Source organism: Monodelphis domestica, chromosome 2 (assembly GCF_027887165.1).
Source record: "Monodelphis domestica isolate mMonDom1 chromosome 2, mMonDom1.pri, whole genome shotgun sequence".
Taxonomy (NCBI): domain Eukaryota; kingdom Metazoa; phylum Chordata; class Mammalia; order Didelphimorphia; family Didelphidae; genus Monodelphis; species Monodelphis domestica.
In genome coordinates, this window is record NC_077228.1 from 368,523,087 (window position 1) to 368,544,984 (window position 21,898).

A 21,898-nucleotide genomic window follows, 5' to 3' on the forward strand; every position below is an offset into this window, starting at 1 on the left:
GGCTGAAGCATAGTATATTCTGCTCCAGTCCTTTATTTTCACTGTATGTGTGTCTCTCATTTTTAAGTGTGTTTCTTGAAAACAGAATATTGTTGGGTTTTAGTTTTTGACCCATTCTGTTATCTGTTTCTGTTTTATGGATGAATTCATTCCATTCATGTTCAAAGTTATAATTACTAGTTGTATATTTACCTCCATTCTATTTTTCTCATTATTTGTCCTCCTCTTCCTCTCCTTTTGTAGGATCCCTCCTCAGATCTTCAGTTTCCTCTGTCCTCTACCTCTCCAACTGGATCCTCTTCATAACCCCCCTCTCTTATCCTCTCCATTTTCCCTCATAGTTGTAAATCAACCCACCCTTCTAAAAGTCTCTATGTTGTTCCTGATCCCTTTCCAAAATTCCTTCCCTTAGTCCCTCACCCTACCCTTTTATTTCTTGATATGTATTCCCTTCTAAAAATCTCTCCCTTATCTTGTCCAGAAATACCCTCTCATGTCCTAACCTTGCCTTCCTATTTCTTGATATATACTCGCTACTAGTAATTCCTCCATTATCTTATTGGCTTCCCCTCTTTTCTTTTAATCTATACTACTTTTTCTTAGTCCATAAGGGGACCCCTAGTACCTCCTTTATCATATCCCCTCCCCCTCCTATTTTTCTGTAAATTAAGAAGACTTCTACCCTTCTAATTGTATATGCTATTCCATCTTTAACTTAGCTATGATGAGAATAGAGTTTGAGTACTATCAGCCCTCCTCTCTGTGACAGGTCTTCCACTCATGCCTCTTTTATATGAGATAATTGTTCAAATTCACCTCTTCCTACTCTGTCATTGTCATTTTTAGCTTATTCCATTAATATTCAACTTAATCCCATTTTACATCTATATATTCTCTTTCAAACTACCCAAGTAACAATGTCATTCTTAAGGGTTAGAGATAACATTGTTCCATGTAAGAAATAAACAATTCGATCTTGTTTGGTTCATTATAATTCATTTTTTATGTTTACTTTATTATGATACTTATAGATCAAATTGTCTACTGAATTCTAGCTTTTTTCCCAAGAACAGTTGGGGAATTTAGTTCATTAAATATTGATTTTTTCCTTGTGCAATTATGCTCAGCTTTGCTGGGTATTTTATTCTTGGTTGTAAACACAGCTCCTTATGCTCTTCAAAATATTGTGTTCTTTGTTCTTTGAATATTTAAGCTGCCAAGTTTTGTGTTATTCTGATTGTAGCTCCACCATACATGTTTTTTTTTCTTTCCCTTATTACTTGTCTCTTTAACCTGGAAGTTATGGAACTTAGTAATAGTGTGCTTATGCACTTTCTTCTTGGGGTCTCATTGGGGTGGTTATTTGTGATTTCTTTAGATCTCTATTTTACTCTCTAGATTTAGAACTTCTAGGCAATTTTCCACAATGATTTATTGGAATATGGTATCTAAACTTTTTTTAAAAATCATAACTTTCTAGTAGTCCAACAATTCTTATATTGCCTCTCCTCAATCTATTTTCCACCTTAGTTGTTTTTGTAATAAGATGCTTTATATTCTTGTTTATTATTTCATTCTTTTGATTTTGCTTTGTTTTTTCTTGTTGCCTTAGGAAATCATTATCCTCCCCTTGACCAATTCTAATTCTTTAATAAATTATTTTCTGAATGAATTTTTGGATTTCTTTTTCCAGTTGAGTGATATTTCTTTCATAATTTTTCTTGATTTTCTTGCATTGCTATTTTTTCCTATTTTTTCCTCAATTTTTGTCATTTGGTTTTTGAAATCTTCTTTAAAATTCTTCTAAATACTCTTTTCAGGCATATGACCATTTGATGTTTTTCTTTGTTATTTTAGAAGTGTTTTCGTTTTGCTGTCCTTGGAATTTGAACGCAGGTCTTCACTGTCTCCATAACAATTATCTATAGTTGGGTTCCTTCTATTTGCCTTATTTTTTTTCTTTCAAATTTTAGTATCTAAACCAATAGGCTTAACTGTTAATTTTATGTTTGAGTTGGGCTCTGTTCCCAGGGTGGATATGGGGGGGTGATACTTCAGATTTCAGGATTTTTGTGCTTGTTATTTCCTGGGCCCTACTTAGTTCTTCTAATTTTTATAATTTAGGACAAGATGCAGTTCTTGATCCTTCTCTTCCTCCCCTCCACCTCCATCTTGGCTCAAACCCAGTCTGTGATTGACCTCAGGTCTTCCAACTAGAGCCCCTCCACCCTGGTAGTTTTACTACAGCAAGCAGACAGTTCTCCTCCCCCTTAGGATGGCAGCCCCCATGGATGACCACAGCCTTCAAGGTCCTAAGCCTTTCAGCAACCACACTCACTAATGTATATTCCCTCTTTGCTCTTTGTCTCCCAAAGCCACAGACCCAGCCAGCATGCCTGGGCCCCTTGCAGTCCTTCCCTGTTCAGCAGTCAACCCTGGCTATGGTTGAGTGGGGATCTCTGGAATCACAGCTGCAGCTCACATAGCCATTTTCAGGGCTGGCTGGCTGTTGACACCATTGGTATCTACCACTGGGATATAGGCTCTTAGGTCAAGCAGACTAAGTGAGACTGCCGGCCCTTCACCCAAGACTTGTAGCTTGTTGATTCCTCAATGTTTGCTTGGAGACACTTGTATCATCTGGCAATGCCAGGACCAGAAATGTCAGAGAGCCTTCTTCCAAGTTGGCCTTATTTTTTCTGCTTCATTCCTGATTCTTTTCCATTTTTGCCACTTTTAGCATTGATTCTATGAAATTATTTCTGATTCTTTATGGAGGAATTTGTAGACTGAGGCATTTTCATGCACTACTTTGCTATCTTCCAGATAATAAATATCTTAAAGAACAAAGTAACAAACCCTGCCTAAGTTACAGAACCCCAGAATCCAGAACAGACCAAACAGAAATCAATGACAGTGAGAATATTAGAACAAAATAAGATTAAAAAATTAAAGAAAATATAATTGATATTATGGGAAAATATTATTTATCATCAATATTGTTTGAACCTAGCTTTATGTAGCTAGAAATTGTGTAATACAAAAATTTATTGTAGAGATCTGACTGACCTCAGAGATATTCCAGGGAGCCGGAAGACTATAAAGAATATGTAGATCCCAACCAGGTCTTGGGTGCACCCAATGTTTGTATTTAGGGTTTAAAAACGCTGAATGTTTATACTTAAATCTTAATCATCTTTAATTTGAATGCTTGCACTTGAGGTTTGTTGTGAAGCACATCTGTACTGTACTGTACTGTACCCTCTTTAATCTTGCTTATTTATATGTGCAGTTCATTCTGAACCCTATATAATATAAATCTCTGAGACTACACAGGAATCATCCTTCTGTCTTCTTTTTTTTACCAAATGACCTAATATGTTTCTTTCTAAAACTATTCAGATTTTAGATTTGTTATTTTGATTAACAATAACAAAAACAATTGACCTGGAAAACATGTCAAGGAGAGATCATTTAAGAATCAATGGACTTTGGGGGAAGCTATGTGGCTTAGTGAATCGGAATCCAGAGCTAGAGATAGGAGGTCCTGGGTCCAAATCTGACCTCAGACACTTCCTAGCTGTGTGACCTTGGGCTAGTCCCCCATTAGGCAACCCTCATTGTCTAGCCCTTACCTTGATTCTGTCTTGGGACCAATATACCGTATTGGTTCTAAGACAAAGGGTAAGGTTTAAAAAAAAGAATCAATAGACTTCTAAATGACAGGATATAAAAAATACTGAACACTAAATTTCAAGGAATCATAAATGAAAATTATCCAGATATATTAGCAACAGAGAATAAATCAAAGAGAGAAAGAATTCACCATTCACTTCGTGAAATGAACTTCAAAAGCAAAAATCTCATAAATGTCATAGCCAAAATCTAGAGATCCCATATCAAAGAAAAATATACTTCAAGCATACAGAAAGGAGTTCAGATAACAAGTGACCATAGTACATAAGACAAAAGACTTGATAGCTTCTACTTTAAATAAAAGATCATAGAATACAGCATTCCAAAAAGGAAAAAAGTATTAGGCTCACAACCAAGATTGCTTACCTTGAAAAGCTGAGACCGTTCCTGGATGGGGTTGAGGAGGATGTTGGAAATGTACCTTTAATAGAATAGATTCCTTTCAAGCAATTATGATGAAAAGACCAGAGTTGGATAAAGGATAAATAGATACCAACACAAAAGTGGAGCAAAAGCTAGAAAAGTGATTTTATGTATTTTATTAGGAAGTCTATACAATGACATCCTGCTATCTTTCTAACAGAGGGAGAAGAAATGTGTCCCTTCAGAAACTGAATGTCTGCAAGAGGAATTGAGGGTAGTGAGAAAATTCAATAAGAAAAATAAAGATCCTTGGGGTAGATGGATTCTGTTCTCAAGGTATGGAAAGATCAAATGAAAGAGAGGGTTAAAGGAATACATTAGTATACACAGGTATAAGAAGGTGGTAGAATATGCCATTTCTCATAATTAGGGTTCTTAATAAGAAGAATATGCAGATATAGAAGAAGGAAGTGGGGGAAGCAAGCATCAGATGGACCTCACTCATATAAAATGAACCAAAGAAGACTGAATACACATATGATTTGGTGCAGAAATGCATCAATTCAAAAGGGAAACAATCAGAATGTGGAATTAGAAGCAAGCTAATACTGAGGAGATTATAATTGAAAGCAAAGCAAACTCCTTGATCTCTAAAGATGAAGTATAATCGAGGAGACAGAGCAAAGAAATATAATCTAAAGGAATGCTTTAAATGGCCTCTTAGGCAGTTGAGGAATAACCAAACAAATTGTGATAAATGGAACATTATTGTCATGTAAGAAGAGAAGAAAGAGGTCATTTCAGAAAATCCTGGGTAGGATGAATTGAAACAGAGTAAAATAGGAAGAAGAGAACAGTTTATACATCAACAATATTGCAATGAAAAATAATATTGAAAGATTTAAGAACTCTGATGAATGCAATGACTTATCATGTTTTCATGAGACCTGTGATAAAATATGCTATTCACCCCAGGATACAGAGGTGATTTCAGAGAATCTTGGATGATATGAACTAACACAGAGTGAAAGTAGAACAAATAGAAATTTTTCCTATGAAGACAGTAATATTGTAAAGAAAAATACCTTTGAAAGAATTAAGAACTGATCAATATAAGGACCAACCATGAAGACCAGTGATGAAGCATGTTGCTCACATCATAACAGAAAGATGATGATGTACACAACGTGCAGAAAAAATATTTTTTGGACCTGGTAACTGTAAATTTATTTTGCTTGCATATACTTATTAACATAATTGAGTTTTTTCTTCCTCTCTCTGTTTTAAATTTGGGTGTAGGTTGGGTACAGCAATAGTGATGTCCCAAGATAGGACCATTTAGACACTTAAAAAATAGGAGGAAATTCGGAAGGAAGCACAAATGAGTAGACAATTTTTAAAGTAACATGTTGAATTGATCATATACTTTTAAAAAATTACTAATCGATGGAGATTTATGATTTCTGTCTTTCACTGTATGGAAGTGGTCTTTTTTGGTGTTTAAGTTCAAATTTAAAAAATTTAGTGTAGTTTACCAGAGCCAATAAATTGAACTTAATAAAAAGTAGTATTTGGTTTTCTACTGCCTGTTAACTAATATTGTTCTATTCTCATAATCTTTTGAAAATAAGATAGAACCAAATAAGAATTGGGCAGTTCAGTGTTCTCACTTGTCATCCATTATCATTATGCCATTTCTTTCAAGGAATGATTCTATTTCTTAAATGACCTTCTTGCCCTCCACATCATAGATGAAAAATAAAAGCAACAATCTGGCAAAACCTCCCTTTTTTGCCCTTAGAATTCATTGCTACCTTTAGCTCTTTCCGAGTTTTAGAATCCCAAACAATTTAGAATTTTTCTACACTTTTGTGGCTATCCTGTTACCTGCTCTTGCTTCCATCTACTATATAGGTATTTGAAAAATCCGAGTTGTCAAAAAACAAATTGTTCACATACTGATCTCTGAGAAAAGCTTTTCTTTCTCGGTGGAATTATTCTAAGTTTGCATAATCAGAATTTCATTTCTTTAGGATATCTCATCTGTATCTGACTTCCTCCTGTGGCATTTTAAGCTATGTTAAGCTACCTCTGAATTCTTTGAAATCTGTTCTGCCCTAACTTAATGTATACTTCACATCTGATTAGGCACAGTTTTCCCCTCATTATCCATCAGCAACTCTGTGATGTTATGGCCACTTCTCCAAATTTCTGTCTTTTTTATTTTGGCATGTTATTCATGGGACTTGGGCCCAGAACACTAGTTCTACTTGTATACTCTCTTTTTAAGGATGAAATTATCATTAAAGTAAGGTATGAATTTTTCACCTTCTTTACTTTTTAGCAGAATGTACTCTGTAAAATGTATGAACTAGACTTGGATGATCTCTAAATTCACTTTAACCTCTTATGACCTTATGCCCACATAGGGAATACATTTCTCCATCACTACAATATCATATCCCTGTACCACTTACATGCCTCAGGCACTCACTAACTGTGGGGCCTTTGGCAAATCTCACCAGGCCTCAGTAGGACATAGCAGCTTAACTCACAACTCTAAACCTGGGTTTAAAAAAATTAATAATCTCTAATAATAAACTACAGATTCTTACTTAAACTCATACCCACATGACTCACCAGAAGTGGATGGTAGTCATTAATACAATGGAAATATCTTGAAATTTTTCTTTTTGTCTTTGTATCTCAGAGCTTAAAATGGGGTGTGTCTTTCAGCTAAACATTGTGACTAACTGCTTTAGCAAACTTTTTGTCTGCCAGGTCCTTTCAGTGGACTGGAGCTCCAATTGCTGGGATCTTCTGACTGAGGCTTAACTATTTAGGATTTTTTCAAAAGGATAGGATGAGGCAGTTATCTGCTCTGCTGCCTTTAATGGACAGTTAGCCCATTCCTGATGGGTCTAATGCAAGGAGAAGCAAACAGAACCTGATGCACAAACAAAACCACAAGGCTTACATCCCATCCACCTCTTATTACAGAGTACATAGCTCAAGGCAAAACAGATAAGAACTAAATAGTGCTTTTATGTACATTAACTCCTTTGACCCTAAAAATAACTCCAAAGATAGGAACAATATTTGTTAGTATCTTGATTTTAGAAATGTGATAACTGCCATAGAGGAAATCTAAATTATTCAAACTAAATGAAAAAAATATTCTTGTGGAATGATATCATTAGAATATCTGCTTAAATTAATAAATACTTTAAGATTTTAATAAGTTATGATATCATTAGGAGGTAACTGCCAGTGAAAAATCATAATTCTTCTATGATGTACACAAAATTTTCAAGAATTGCTATTGCTTAAAATATATATAATTTATATGTACATACACCTATAAACATGCAGTATATATATTCACGTGCATATATACTATCAACCCGGAAAAACACAGACCCACTAAAGTAGTCAGCAAAACCAAGTCTTTAATCAGGAAACAAGACAAGTACTTAAATGGCTGCCACATGGAGCCAAGCACTAAATACCTCCTAGAGTCTGAATCCTGGGAGCTCTAGGGACAGTGTCTCTGAATCACCTGGCTAGATAATTCTCCAAAGAACAATAGAACTTGGGGACTTATATATATTTTGGGGAACTAAGGACAGGGAAGTATGATTGACTGACTTTACAATGGATACTAAAGAAAGAGTCCAGACAAGGACTGGGCTACCTGGGAGAGGACTTTGATAGGGGAGGGGGGGAGAAACTTTTAAGACAAAACAGGGTACTTACCATTTGATTATATCTACTAGTCCCGACTAAACTGGGAGATAAAGTACTTTAAGGTCTATTGTTCAGTCTGAAACAAGGTCAGTTTGGGAAGCCTAAGATTTAATAAATCCAATTTGTAATTGGTACATTAATCGTGCCTCCAACATGTTTGTTGAAACCTCTGTTCTAGAAAACCAGATTTGCATTTCAAAGTCAAAGATGGAAATAAAGGTGCCACATAAATTAAAAGATGCAATAACAACACCTTTGTGGTAGGAAAAAAATTGAAACGAGGTGTTCATCAATTGGGGAATGGTTAAAGAAACTTACATAGAAATATAAAAGAATACTATGTCACAAGAAAGGAGGAAGGAGAGAAAGTCAGAGAAACATGAAAAACCTTGTATGAACTGATTCAGAACAAAGTGCAAAAACTGAAAACAATTACAAAATGACTTACAATGACATAAATGAAAATACTAAAAAGCAGCATAACTCAGATGCCTTGCCATGGCTAATCTTGGTCCTAGACACCAGATAATGAAAGACATTTCTAATTAATGAAATCAGAGATTACAAGAGCAAGATGTTTCAGCAGCTTTGCCAGCTGCTTGTGTAGAACTCCTTTTCTTTATTACAAAACACAGTTCAATCATGTGCAGCTAGGTGGCATGGTGGATAGAGAGCCAGGCCTGGTATCCGGAACACATATAAAGTTCAAATTTGATCTCAGACACTTTCTGCTTGTGTGATCCCAAGTAAGTCACTTAATCCTGTTTGTCTCAGTTTTTTCATCTCTAAAATGAGCTGGAGAAGGAAATGGCAAATCACACCAGTCTCTTTGCCAAACAAACAAACAAACAAACAAACAAAAAACCCAAATGGGGTTAAAAAAAATCAGGTACAATTGAAATAAGTGAACAACAGCAACAAAAAGATGCTAGGATCAAAAAGTTTTTTAAATCCCTGTCATAAACTATTGCAATAATGTTTTTACTGGTCTCCCTTCCAAACTAAAGGGGCATTTTATATTTGTATATAGGCATTTATGAGGATCTACACCGGGGAAGCAACTGTGCCATGTAACCAGTGGCACAGTGAATAGAGTTGGCCTAGACTCAGGAACATTTGAGTTCAAATCCAGCCTCAGACATTTACTGGCTGGGTGACCCTGGGCAAGTCACTTAACCTTATTTGTCTAAATTACTCATCTATAAAATGAGCTGGAGAAGAGAAATGGCAAAATACTCCAGTTTCTTTGCCAAGAAAACCCCAAAGGAAGTCATGATGAATGGAACACAACTGAACAACAGTTCAGTCATGAGGTATGTATTAGGAAATTCTTACATTATAAAATGTATTGAAAATTTTTTTAAGTGCTCACAATCCCATTGTTCCTTAAATAGGGTAACCATTCCCTTTGCCATCCTAATTATTCTACTGATATTTTCATAAAGAATTTAAACCAATTTCATCCCATTCCTAGTCCATGTGAGAGATGACTTTAAAATAAACTGATTCCACTAGCCACACACACAAATCAGTTTCCATATTTCTTATTAAAGAACATACAAATTTATGTTTTAAAATTAAAAATCATCTTCCCTCAAACCAAAGACAACATATGTAGCAGATATATTGGCAACTGCACTCTTTTCTAACCTGACTCCTTTGAGCTTCTGCTGCTTAAGAGGCTGCTAATGATTAGAGCTTTTGTGAGCTTTGCCTAATAGGCAGGTGTTTAAGCTGCAGAAGCAGACATTAGAAGACACTGCCTTGCAGAGAAGGTTTATCTTTACTGCAAGTATAAGTAAAAATCTGAATTTTCATGTGGAAAATTCATATTGCCCAGCTAATACTCAAAAAATATAGCACAGTGTATTCCAAAGTAAAAGAAAGCAATAAAATGTAAAAGTTCTTTGAGGAAAAGATCTCTTTTTTTTCCTTAATCTTTGTATTCTCCATGCTTAGAACACTGCTTTGCTTATAGTACATTCTTAATTGACATTATGTTGAATTGAATTCTATTCAGATGTATTTTATTTTATTTATCCCAGTTTAGTGTGTCTGAGAAGAACAAATTGTGAACTGGGCTCTCATCTATTGCCAGACCTTTCCAGAGATATATAAATACAACAGCAAAAAAGTTTAATTAAAGTATGAAATAACATATCGATGTACAAAGATGAAATCTATTATACTCCACAGTATTATAATAAAATTCTCTCTCGATGCTTCTTATTCTTTAATAGCAAGAAGACAGTCACTTCAAAGTGACTTCGGAAGAGACTACCATCCATATAGCAAAAGGAATAGAAATCAGACCTGAGATTTCATTGGTATTGGGTAATTTTGAGTGAGGAAATTCCCTCTACTAACACTGGTCAGTAATTTCTCTGTAACTTATGGTTTAAGAGAGTTGCCTAGAGCAGAGATGCCAAATACTCATTGACCTGCTTCATTGCAACCTGGTAGAGCAGCCCAAACCAAATTAAAATATAATTGGGATATATTTAACAAAATTAGTAAAAATATGATAGGACACATTTGGCTTTCTAGATCAACACAAGGCTGCAGAGAGACTATGGTACAGTTTAATGGCCCCCTTTCTCTTTGAGTTTGACATTACTAGTCTAGAGCCCTGAAAGGTTAGACCCAGGGTCAGAGGCATAACTTGAGCCCCCATCTTCCTGACTCCTGGGACAGTTCTTTATCCACTGCATCATGCTGCCTCTTTAGGAACATGTGCAAAGAGTCCTGTGAGTGACACCACACACCTACATATGGTACTTGGTGGACAAATTCCAAGAAAGGTCTGATATAAGACAGAAGCAGACAATAATCTCTTCCCTTCTAAAAGTCACTAGTGGGCCTAAGAAATTCCTGTGGTTGATACTTGGTATGACCCATAGGTCCAAGACATAAGTAGAGAATAAATAAAGAGAAAAAGAAAGGAAGAAGGAAAAGAAACTTTAAGGTTTATAAAGCACTTTCTTCAAATTCAAGGATGAGGGAGTAAAGTATTTTTATCTACCTTCTATAGATGAAGAAATTGAGGTACAGTGGGATAAGTGCCAAAGGGAGTAAATATTAGAACTAAGAATTAAATCCAGTTTGAATCCATCCCTTTCTCCATTAAATCATACAGTGTAAGAATTACTTTAGGTACTACTCACTGTACATAACACTCCATGTTTGGGGAAAAATTGGGAAGAGGCAAAGGTTTTATCCTTTTGGCCACTGCATTTTAATGATAGGTATTTTAAGGGTACATAACTGATGATGCAAGCAGAGAATTGTATACAAAATTTTTCCTTTCTATTTCTGAGGTACTAAATATTGAGTGTCCTCTTGCATGTGAAGTGTCAAGTCAGATGACATATGAAGAAATGCTGAAGTGGTAGCTTCATGACAGATCCTACACATACAACTATGAACCTACATGCACACATGTATAATAGGTTCTACTTTTAAGCATACTTTCAAATAATAACTGACATTTATATAGAACTTTTATATTTACAAAGAACTATAGAGATACAATCCATAAGTTCTGGGCTTACATAGATCAGGTTCAGAATTGGAAGCAGACTCTCAAATCATTTTCTTTGGCTCATTTGGCTCCCCATCTAGTTTCTTCTGTAAACCTCAAAATAAAGCTTGCATCTAGGTCTCCACAAATGTATTTCAAAGAGTCTTCACTTCCGAGAGAAGGCCTAAAGGGCAGAGAACAGTGCTTTTCTACAGAAAAAAATTCATTTTTTAAAATTTAATTTAATTTTTTTTTTATTTAAACCCTTACCTTCTGTCTATATCTACTATGTATTGACTCCAAGGCAGAAGAGTGGTAAGGGCTAGGCAATGGGGGTCAAGTGACTTGCCCAGGATCACACAACTGGGAAGTATCTGAGGCTAGATTTGAACCTAGGACCTCCCGTCTCTAGGCCTGGCTCTCAATCCACTGAGCCACCCAGCTGCCCCCTTAATTTAATTTTTTAACATTGTAAAATATTTTTCCATGGTTGCATGATTCGTGTTGTCTCCTATTCCTCTTCTCTCCCCCACCCCAGAGCTCACAAGAAAGGTACTGGGTTTTACATGTGTTTTTACTTTTTATTGTTGTTTATTTTTCTTTTTAAAAAAATTATTAATTAATTTAGAATATTTCTCCATGGTTACATGATTCATGTTCTTTCTCTTCCCTTTTTCCTCTCCCCCACCCAGAACTTACAAGCAAGTACACTGGGCTATACATGTGTTATCACTTGATACCTGTTTCCATATTATACATTTTTATAATAGAGTAATCTTTTAAAACCAAAACCCCAAATCATACACCCCTATATACAAGTGACAAATCATATGCCCTGCTTCTGTGTTTCTACTCTCACAGTTCTTTTCTTCGATGTGGATAGCATTCTTTCTCATGAGTCCCTCAGGACTGTCCTGGATTATTGCATTGCTATTAGTAGCAAAGTCGATTGCATTTGATCCCAACAGAAAGAATTCAGCAAAACCAAAGGACTCATAGTAGCACAAAATTGATTTTTTTTCCTTTTCAAAATAAATACCACTTTCTCCCTAAGTAGCTATATAGTCTTCAAAACCAATAGTGATACTCTAGTGTAGATCCCTCCTGAAAGGAGCACTAATTTGAGGATATTAGAAAGACAACTTTATTTTTCATCCAAATAACTCAAGCTGGTGGTTGTTGTTCATCCTTCACATCACTTCAAAGAGGACCAGTGATGTCACAGGGTGATGTCTTGATTTGTGAGCGAATTGGATTGAAGTGAGTGAGAACCGTAGGGTCATCAGTCTCAGTCTCTCTGTCAGAGTCATGGCAAAGCAAAAATCATTACAACTGGCAGCAACCCAGGGTGCAGCAGATGACCGTGACATCTTTGAGGTCTGGCTAAGCTCAAACATGCCACAGCACCTACTTCAGCCGTCCTCACAGTTTTTGAAAGGAATCATTCTCATCTGCCCATTCTGCAGCAAAGTCTTCACAGGCTTGAGGAAGATGTCCTCCTAAGTCATTGATGGGTATAAGGCCTCTCAGGACCTTTGACTTGGTTTAGCTTTTCTGCCTAGAAGGTTTTACCAATATACTGCTGTTTTCATGCTGCAGCTTCTTAGAGTCACAGGTGAAAGCTGGGGGACAGGTAGACACCAAAGATAAATGAGCAGTTCTGAAAAGGGTTTGGCAAGCCCTCAAGCCAGAGGTTTTGGTCCTCCCTGCATACCCCATATACCCTAACAACTTGAACTGGTAGTAGAGGATGAAGTCCAGGTTTTTTGTCCTTCTATAACTTGGACCAGTCTCTCCATGCTTCTTCTGCCCTGGAGCCATCTGGACAATCCTTTTCTCCTCAGGAAGCTGATGAAAAGCTTGGGTCCTTGGGCTCCTTTCATTTGAACATATTGTTTTCTTCTCCTGAGGCCATGAGTTTGAGAGCACGCACAACTGGAATATGCCTTTTTCACTCTCTTTTGGGATAGTTCCAAGAAAATCAAGGCTGTTTGAGATGTGTCTACTACAAAGACCTTCTTAAGGTTTGTATTGGAGAAAATGAGGCTCTTATAAATAATTCAACAGTTAACAAAAAGGTTTACTTTACCCTAACACAAGAAGAATGTGTGACAAGGATACAGTGACAATTAACTTCTTTAAATTCAACCCCACATCTTCATATGGAAACTCATCTAGCTAGCAAGACAAGGTACAAAGACTCTAGGCCTTCAAATGTCTACCAAGTCTGAGGGACATAGAATACACATGAATGGGACTTTCTATGCCCTTTGGTAACCAGGAAGCTGTTTTAATTGGAAATTTTTTATTTAATTAATTAATTTAGAATATTTTCCCATGGTTACGTGATTCATGTTCTTTCCCTTCCTTTCTCCCCCCTCGCCGCCATAGCTGACACACAATTCCACTGGGTTTTACTTGTGTTGTTGATCAAGACCTATTTCCATATTATTGATATTTGCACTAGGGTGATTGTTTACAGTCTACATCCCCAGTCATATCCCCATGGACCCATGTGATCAAGCAGTTGTTTTTCTTCTGTGTTTCTACTCCCACAGTTCTTTCTCTGGATGTGGATAGCATTCTTTCTCCTAAGTCCTTCAGAATTGACCTGGATCATTGCATTGCTGCTGGTAGAGAAGGCCTGGTTCAATATTAGGAAAACCATCCACATAATTGACCACATCAACAAGCAAACCAACAAAAATCACATGATTATTTCAATAGATGCAGAAAAAGCCTTTGATAAAATACAACACCCATTCCTATTAAAAACACTGGAAAGCATAGGAATAGAAGGGCCGTTCCTAAAAATAATAAACAGTATATATCTAAAACCATCAACTAATATCATCTGCAATGGGGATAAATTAAATCCATTCCCATTAAGATAAGGAGTGAAACAAGGATGCCCATTATCATCTTTATTATTTGACATTGTATTAGAAACACTAGAAGTAGCAATTAGAGAAGAAAAAGAAATTGAAGGCATTAAAATAGGCAAGGAGGAGACCAAATTATCGCTCTTTGCAGATGACATGATGGTCTACTTAAAGAATCCTAGAGATTCAACCAAAAAGCTAATTGAAATAATCAACAACTTTAGCAAAGTTGCAGGATGCAAAATAAACCCACATAAGTCATCAGCATTTCTATATATTTCCAACACAGCTCAGCAGCAAGAACTAGAAAGAGAAATTCCATTCAAAATTACCTTAGACAAAATAAAATACTTAGGAATCTATCTCCTGAGACAAACACAGGAACTATATGAACACAACTACAAATCACTCCCCACACAACTAAAACTAGACTTGAGCAATTGGAAAAACATTAACTGCTCATGGGTAGGACGAGCCAAGATAATAAAAATGACCATCCTACCCAAACTCATCTATCTATTTAGTGCCATACCCATGGAACTTCCAAAAAATTTTTTTGCTGATTTAGAAAAAACCATAAGAAAGTTCATTTGGAAGAACAAAAGATCAAGGATATCCAGGGAAATAATGAAAAAAATACAAAGGAAGGGGGTCTTGCAGTCCCAGATCTCAGACTATATTATAAAGCAGCGGTCATCAAAACAATTTGGTACTGGCTAAGAGACAGAAAGGAGGATCAGTGGAATAGACTGGGGGCAAGCAACCTCAGCAAGACAGTATATGACAAACCCAAAGATCCCAGCTTTTGGGACAAAAATCCACTATTTCATAAAAACTGCTGGGAAAATTGGAGGACAGTGTGGGAAAGATTAGGTTTAGATCAACACCTCACACCCTACACCAAGATAAATTCAAAATGGGTGAATGACTTGAACATAAAGAAGGAAACTATAAGAAAATTAGGCGAACACAGAATAGTATACATGTCAGACCTTTGGGAAGGGAAAGACTTCAAAACCAAGCAAGACTTAGAAAGAGTTACAAAATGCAAAATAAATAATCTGGAATACATCAAATTAAAAAGTTTTTGTACAAACAAAACCAATGTAACTAAAATCAGAAGGGAAGCAATAAATTGGGAAACAATCTTCATAAAAACCTCTGACAAAGGTTTAATTACTCAAATATACAAAGAACTAAATCAATTGTGCAAAAAATCAAGCCATTCTCCAATTGATAAATGGCAAGGGACATGAACAGGCAGTTCTCAGCCAAAGAAATCAAAACTATTAATAAGCACATGAAAAAGTGCTCTACATCTCTTATAATCAGAGAGATGCAAATCAAAACAACTCTGAGGTATCACCTCACACCTAGCAGATTGGCTAACATGACAGCTATGGAAAGTAATGAATGCTGGAGGGGATGTGGCAAAGTAGGGACACTAATTCATTGCTGGTAGAGTTGTGAATTGATCCAACCATTCTGGAGGGCAATTTGGAACTATGCCCAAAGGGTGATAAAAGATTGTCTGCCCTTTGATCCAGCCATAGCACTGCTGGGTTTGTACCCCAAAGAGATAATAAGGAAAAAGATTTGTACAAGAATATTCATAGCTGCACTCTTTGTGGTGGCCAAAAATTGGAAAACGAGGGGATGCCCATCAATTGGGGAATGGCTGAACAAATTGTGGTATATGTTGGTGATGGAATACTATTGTGCTAAAAGGAATAATAAAGTAGAGGAATTCCATGGAGACTGGAACAACCTCCAGGAAGTGATGCAGAGCGAGAGGAGCAGAACCAGGAAAACATGGTACACAGAGACTGATACATTGTGGTACAATCGAAGGTGATGGACTTCTCCATTAGTGGCAATGCAATGTCCCTGAACAATCTGCAGGAATCTAAAAAATACTATCCACAAGCAGAGGATAAACTGTGGGAGTAAAAACACAGATGAAAAGCAACTGCTTGACTACAGGGGTTGAGGGGATATGACTGAGGAGAGACTCTAAATGAACACTCTAATGCAAATACCAACAACAGGGAAATGGATTCGAGTCAAGAACACATGTGATAACCAGTGGAATCGTGTCAGCTATGTGAGAGGGAAAGGTGGTGGGAGAGGGGGAGGGGAGGAAAAGAAAATGATCTTAGTTTCCAGTGAATAATGTTTGGAAATGACCAAATAAAATAATGTTAAAAAAATACAACTAGGAAGATATTGTCCTAGTTTTTTAGTGCATTCTCTTTCCACTTCATGTTGTCTTCATTAACAGAAGATTAGTAGCTAGAATTCAACTATACCAAGAATATGGATTTTTCTGTTTAAAAAGAAATTACATATATCATAACTACCCTCATACAGAAATGGATTAACTAGGGGTTTTCTCTTCCATCCCTCTCTATATACATACTCCTCCTCCTCCTACCACCCCAACAAAAAAAGCCAAAGCAACTTGTCAGACTACATATGCTATTTATGGTTCTCTTTTACTATGTTAAGATTAGTTTTCCACTGGAAGAGAAAGGGGTACTGTGTTAGGATAAAGTTTCTGCACACAAAGCCATTCACCAGCAAAATATAATTCTGGAATCAAGCCAGGTTTTACTACTGAATAGCTTTACTGATGGCATAAGCCTAATCTGCAACCTGCCACAGTTTAACATCTATTGTGCTGTTGCTTCAGGGATATGTTCTCTAATGATTGAGACATCAGTTAATGGGATTTCTCCATTAGAGCAAATAAAGATGCTGGATGACAATATTTTCATTCCACTATGCAGACTGGCTGAAACTAAAAGAAATTAACCTAGGCCTAAAATAAATCAGTCTGTGGCCAAGTAAAATGTTTCATAACATTTTAATAAATTTTAAAACAAGAAATATAATCAGGGCATAATAAAGACCTTGCCCTTTGTGAGTGGGAGCTTAATTAAAGAGGTACCCAGCTGGCTTCATTAAATGTGGTCTTGATAGCCAGTATTTAATCTTAATCTCTTCATGCTCCCCTGCAAATCCAATTCCATTCAAATTTTGCCTAAGACGATAGGTTAGCTTGTTCTTAAAAGAGAACATTGCAATATTATGACATTTCAGGTTATTTCAGGAAGAGAAGATTTTTATCATCCATCTTGACTCCAAATGGTAGCCATATGCACTACAATAATTTCAAAACAAAGATATTTCCAGGAGATATACAAAGCAAACATGTAGAGATTACCTTCAACATATTGATCACATAACATTTTCCTTAATGATTTTCTCTTTTTATTTGGGTCATATTTGGGTCATGTATATGTATACACACACATATAAGGAGATCAATACATTTTTTCTTAGCTAAAACACTATGATGGGCAAGATTCTAGAACTATCTCTTTGCTCAAGATAGTATTTTTTCATGAACATTGAGATGGTTCTAGAATAACCATAACTGGCTCCAGCATGTTACTTCCTGGAGGCATTTGGTCCAATTGAGTTGGAAGCAGTATAGGAGAAAAGAGAAAATGAAAGGAGTCATACTAAATGGAGCAAAAGAAGGAAAGGAAGATAAGAAACTAACACAAAAAGAAGATAATGAGCAAAGAGATAATGTCCAGTTACCCTAAGGAAACACATTTTGCTAAACAGGCAATTCTGAAAGAGGAATTCCATGAACTTTTAAAAATTAGGACAATATTATTGGAATTAGTACTTGGTCTCTGGCAAACACTCTATAATGGATATTATTGGAGGCATAGTGACATAGCAAAAAGAGCATTGGCAAGAAACAAACAAAAACTCAACAATGGTTTTGGAATCTGAGAACTCAAATTTCAAATCCTGCTTTTAAGCAATTTCATATATTATCTTCAAAAAGTAACTTGGCTTCCCTGAGATTCAATTTCTTCATCTGTAAAAATTACAGGGGTTAGGCTCAAAAGTCTCCAAGGTTCATTCAAAGTCCAAAACTAAGATTCCAAAGCAGATAGATGCCAAGCAATTAAAGTGTTAAACTTGGAGTCAGAAAGATTTGAATTTAAATTCTATCTCATATATATTTTGCTTTTATTTAGTCTTTTAGTTGTATTTGACTCTATATAACCCCATTTGTGGTTTTCTTGGCAAAGATATTAAAGTGGTTTGTCATTTTCTTCTCCAATTCATTTTTTACAGATGAGGAATGGAGGCAAACAGGGGTAAATGACTTGCCCGGGGTCACCTAGCTAGTAAGTATCTGAAGCCAGATTTGAACTCGGGAAAATTAGTCTTTCTGACTTCAGGCCTGGTGGTTGCTTTATGCAGTGTGCCAATTAGCTTCCCTCAGAGACTTACTATCTGTGTGACTCATGGTCATTTAATTTATCTGTGCCTCAGTTTCTTCATGTGTAAAATGGTAAAAATAATAGGACCTACTTTTCAGGGTTGCTATAGAAGTTAAATAAAGTAATATTCAAAAGGTGCTTTAAAAGCCGTAAAGTGATATATAAATGCTATTATTATTTTCCCTATGAGTGGCTTTTTCTAATATTAATGTGGCTATATAAGTTATCTTATGTTTGTTAAAAAAATAAGTTCTCATTTTAATAGTTAAATATCTTAGTCAAGCTTTTTGTGTTTTTCACTTGTTCCAGTTGTTTTTCTTGGGCAAAGATATTAAAGTGATTTGCCATTTCCTGCTCCAACTCATTTTACAGATGAGGAATGGAGGCAAACAGGATTAAGTGCCTTGCCCAAGATCACAGAGTTAGTGGCTGAGGACAGATTTGAACTTGGGAAGATGAGTCTTCTTGACTCCAAAACTGGGGTTCTATCAACTGCAATATCTTCCTGCCCTACATTCAAGCCTTAAAATTCTTTTAAAATTCTGTGAGAAAGGAAATCAGGGATAATTATAGCTACAATCCACTATTATTAGAAAATGTCCAGGACTTGTGTTGACATGAAATAGGTTTGATTTTACTTACTTGAGATCAAACTTACTTATGGCCATATGCCTTTGACTTTTCCATTTAAGCCAAAGATTCAAGTTATTTTGTTATTGTGAAGAAACAACAATTAACACTCAAAAGATGAAAAATACCCTGGAAGTAAGATTGGTTCATGCATTTTAAAGGTTAAGTATACTTTGCAACTTGGGGTGTGAGATAAAGCTGGTTGCACTGATGAAATGGTAGCTAAATAAAGCAGACTTTCTACTTTTAACTATAAAAGACCAAAAATTTGATCTCTGCTGTTTATACAATGAGAAAACACTAATCTTTAGATCAGCCTCTAATGAAACTACCACGTAGCTCAATATCTCCCTGTCAAAAATACCCACCAAAATCTAGAACCCAGAGGTGCCTTCTGTAGAAATCGGAATTTTCATTATAAAATAAATGGAGGAATTCTTAGAGGATTGTGAGGGAGCTTCATTCCTCTTGTCCTTTCCCTTATTTCTCTGCACCCCAAACTTGGCTCTGAAAGGGAAGCAATGGCCCCAGTTTTTCCATTCTAGATTCCTATCTTCCATAAACACTATTATACATATGTCCTCTTCCTTTTCACAATGAAGAATGATTGAAAGAACAGAATATTGGACAGATGGATGAACTAGAAATTAGAGAGATCACATTTTTATTAGAAGTAGGTTTCACTGGTCAAAAGCCAATGTAAACCACAAGAAAGAAGGCATCAGACTTTAACTGCTTATCCTCATGTCAGGGGCAAGTTATAATTGAATTCTTGTGAAGAGAATTTTTCAAACCAAGCATTTAAGTCATGAAGTAGATATTTAATAAAGGTTTATTGGAGTGAGAGAAGTACCATCTTAAGCGCTAAAAGGAATACAAAGATGACTGAAACTAGGTCTTTGCTGTCATGGAACTTATTAGTTCAGGTGATAAAAGAGGCACATGTCATCATATGAAGTAGATTATTTTAAGTGCATAAAGGAGATACATAGTTACAAACAACTTCCTTTGATAAAAAATATTTGGAGCTGGAACATTAATATGTGACTTAATACATAGAAATGATTTGTTTATAGGTCAAAAGACAAGGTCAATTAGTTCTAGCCTTCATACATATATATGCCACCTAGTACCTATACTTCACTTACAGATTATACCCCAAAGTTGTAGCCATATACATTCAAACCAATTCAACAAATGTATTGAGTATTAATTATATTCAAAAATTCAAAAAATTTCAAGGACAAAAATATGAAATAGATAATATATTTGGGAAGTGAAGAGCTGATAAAGATGATATCAAAGAACTGGATTTGAATTTCTGAACTGTAGATTAAAATATAGGAATTATGGGTCCTTTGCCAGGATAGAGTTCATCTAATGAGGTCTGATAAAATTATATTTATCTGGAGTGTTGCAAGTCTAGTCAAGAGTGATATAAACTGAAATATATTTTGAGCGATAATACATGTATAGCCCAATGGAATTGCTTGTCAGCTTTGGGAGGGAGAAGGAAGAAGGAGGGCGACAACATGAATCCTGTAACTTTGGAAAACTTATGTGTAAATTTGTTATTGGAATAGAATAAAGAGAAATTTTTAAAAGAGAGATGTAAACTAAAAAAGAGGAGGGAGGGCCTATTTTTGACTATCAAGAGATATCTCATAGAACAGCAGCTATGACAAGGTAAAAATATAAAGATGCAAATAATTTACAGGAGACAAAATCCAAGAAAGGACTTTGAAACAAAGGATTTTGACAGAGTGCAAGAAAGGAACCAACAATGGCCCATGACCTCAGTCTATTTACATATGTACAGTGTAAAGATAACAAGTAAAGTAAACTGGAGATCCTGATAACAATAGACAAAAGTGAACCTTAGTGGGAAGTGACTAGAAATTTTCTGGACAGAAGGATGTAGTAGGAAAGAACTGACTAAGTTGGTCTGGCAGCCCAGGTTTGAGATTGAGACAAAATGAGACATTTCTACTCCATCATACAATAAAAGAGGGAATTACACAGCCACAGTGGAAGAAGGACATCTTTGGTAGGAAAAGAATATTCATTGAGGAACTAGTCTTCAAGAGCACCACTCATGTGCTGGTATTGGTCATGCTGCAGTCTGTGCTCTGAAGCTTGAAAAAAGAAACAGAACCCTCTTGTCCTGGCTATTTTTATTCTCAGGCAATCACTAAACTAATTCAGTGGCTTGAGCCTTAGTCTAATACAGCCAATTAAATCTAGAGGGCATTTTCAATATCTTTTAACTGTAACACATGCTCTGAGCCCTCTGGAACTGATAAGTCACATCTTTAGAACATGACTATTACATCTTCCCAGAAATATAGACTTAGCCATGAGGGGTTGGGGCATTTTTCTAATTCTGACAAGCACTAACCAGTATGATTTTTACCATAATTTTCAGCTATTAGTCAGACTGACTTAATTAGCTTTAGAAAGTGACATTTATTATACTAGTGCAGTTGCAGTTGGTACAAAGCAATCCCCAAAGGTCTATTACAGATTCCTGCACAAGTCCAAGGGAAAGTGGGCTCAAACTTAGAGTACACATGGAGCTCCTGGAAATCACTTTGCTGGAGTCTTCAAGGATATTGCCTTAGGTAGAATATAGCTTTTCTCCTGGACTCTTGGTAGAGCCTTGAATCTTCTTATCTAATTGATCCCAGTCTGTTGTTGGCTTCCAGGGCAGACATAGCCATCAGTCATTTTGGGGATGCTACAAGGATGCT